The 2532-nt window shown below is 43.1% G+C and overlaps 1 non-coding gene across 1 annotated transcript; it reads left to right on the top strand.

Annotated features, from left to right (window-relative positions):
• The first annotated feature begins 956 nt into the window (after window positions 1-956).
• On the top strand, window positions 957-1064 carry LOC123827686. The gene has a single exon (XR_006787326.1). It is a non-coding gene; the product is annotated as a U6 spliceosomal RNA (small nuclear RNA).
• Window positions 1065-2532: the final 1468 nt, after the last annotated feature.

Raw genomic sequence — 2532 nt, 5'->3', positions numbered from 1 at the left:
GGTCTCTTAGTTGTATTTGTTGTGGAGCTTTGATCAGTTCTTTCGTTTGGGCCGTTTTTTTTGTTTGTTTGTTTGTTTTTTGTCCTGTCATGCCTGTTACTAGTGAGGGGCAGAGCCCTGTTCACCAGGGCAGGTTAACCCAGGTCGCTGGGTTATGACAGGGTATGTGGGGGTGGGGTGAGAGAGGGAACAATGGCACTTGGTCTGTTCTCTGTTGGGTTTCAGTCCCTTCCGCTGCTTCCCCCAAGCTAACTGGGCTTTTCTGGTGCTCATTCCCATGTGGGTGGGCTTGTGTACATTCTAGGACCCTGTGGGTCTCTCCAACGCACTCTCCCATGAGGCTGGGAGTTTCTTCCAGCACTTCAACACCCACAGGTGTTTTCAATTGGTGTTTTGAGGCTTTATTTCCTGGCGCTGGGACCCTGGGTTATGTAGTTTGTCTGGTTCCCCAGTTTCGCCTGGTTTATCTGTGCGTGAATGTGGGACCACCTGGTCAGCCAGCCACCTTGCGTGCAGTGCCTCACTTCACAATCATCGCCTCACTGGGTTTGCCCATTGCCACCCGCACCTGGGGTCTGCCAGCCGCCACCTGTGTGTCCAGGGTCTGCCCGCTGCGGTCTTGCCCACCCGGGGTGCCTTGCATGCCTGCTGCCACCAGTTTTTGTGCCTTGACCCCTCTCTGCCCGGCCGTTGGACTCTGCCCCACTTACCGGTCTAGATGAATGTGTCTGTTTTAACTCCTTGGTTGTCAGACTTCCATACAGTTCAATTTTCAGTTCTGGCTGTTATTTTGTTTCTAAATTGTTGTCCTTATTTTGGTTGTGCGAGGAGGTAGACACACCTTGTCTGCACCTCCATCTTGGCCGGAAGTCCTCAAATTTTGTGCTTTAAATGAGGTCAGCATCAAGGGAGTTTTGGTGTACTGGTTTGGAAAAACCATATAAAGAGATAAATCAGTGCTTGCTTCGGCAGCACATATACTAACATGTGGAATGATACAGAGAAGATTAGCATGGCTCCTGCACAAGGATGACACACAAATTCATGAAGCATTCCATATTAAAAAAAAAGAGAGAGATAAATCAATTTGTTTATAATGATGTAATATTTTAATATATTGGCATAGAAGCCTTTATACAGCATTAATATAAAAAAGCAGAATAGATGTTAAGGACTAAATGTTTGTGCCTTCCCCCTTTCCAAAATTCTTATGGTGAAATCTTAACCCCCAATGTGTTGGTAATACATAGCAAAGCCTTTGGGAGTACTTAAGTAATAGGGTGGAGCCCTCATGAATGAGATTAGTGACCTTCTAAGAAGAGATGAGAGAGAGATAATCTCCGCTCTCTGCCATGTAAGTTAGAAGATGGCTGTTAACAATAGTCAAGGTCTGGAAGCAGTCCAAGGGCCCATCAGTAGATGAGTGGATAAAAAGGCTATGGTACATTTACACAATGGAATACTACTTGACTGTAAAAAACAAGGAATTCTTACTCTTTGTGGCAGCATGGATGGATCTGAAGAGTATTGTGCTAAGTAAAATAAGTCATTCAGAGAAAGACAAGTACCATATGATTTTACCCATGTGTGGAATTTAATGAACTATCAAGCAAAATAGAGATAGTCCCATAGACAGAGAGAAGGCTGACAGCTTTTGGTGGGGGGTTGGGTGGGCCTTGGGGGCTTGGGGGCTTGAGTGGCTGGGTGGGTGAGTGGGGGTTTGAGGAGAAGAGAAAAAGAGAAAAAAATCTCACGGACAGTAGTGTGGGAATTGCCGAGTTATAGGGAGAGGTGGAGGAAGGTACAGGGAGATAAATGGTGATGAACAGTGACTGGACTTGGGGTGGTGAACACACAATATAGTGAATAGATGAGGTATTATGGAATTATGTACCTGAAACATGAACAATTTTGTTAACCAATAAATTCAATGAAAAGAGAAAAAATAGTGTTCTCACTAAGCATTAGATATCCTGACCTTGATATTAGATTTATCAGCCTTTAGAACTCTAAGAAAGAAATGTGTCTTGTTTAATCCATCTAATCTGTGGTTTTCTGTTATAGTAGTAGCCCAAACTGACTAAAATAGATCTTATAATACTTTAAGAATTCATAAGGGTGACTATATAAAAGGGTGAAATATTGGCATTACCATGGAAACCCATATTGCAGGGGCCAAGGCCTGTTGGCATGTGGTGGCACAACAAGAACACACCAGGCTGAGAGGGTCTGCCCACTGCCGTGGGTTCCCAAACACCATGCCATTCAGTAGAAATGATTCCCTTTAGCATTTCTGATCTGCTGTTGGAGTTTGGGAGATAGAGAAGGGAAGAGACTGATTTTTTCCAAAGATCCTTGGAGAAATTGTGAAGAAAAATTATAATAGATTTTTCAAGGAGTCTTTTAGTTAAGCTATTGAGTCTAGAAACCTTTGAGCATGGGAAAACATGCTATTTGTTTTTATCTGCTTTTATAAACAATCCAATTTGAATTAATTGAAATGACATTGTTTTCATAAAAATACTAAGAGCC

Source organism: Phyllostomus hastatus, unplaced genomic scaffold (genome assembly GCF_019186645.2).
Source record: "Phyllostomus hastatus isolate PE091 unplaced genomic scaffold, TTU_PhHast_1.1 phas_contig_86, whole genome shotgun sequence".
Classification (NCBI taxonomy): domain Eukaryota; kingdom Metazoa; phylum Chordata; class Mammalia; order Chiroptera; family Phyllostomidae; genus Phyllostomus; species Phyllostomus hastatus.
The sequence above is the reverse complement of the archived record's forward strand: the minus strand, read 5'-3'. Positions and strand labels throughout refer to the sequence as shown.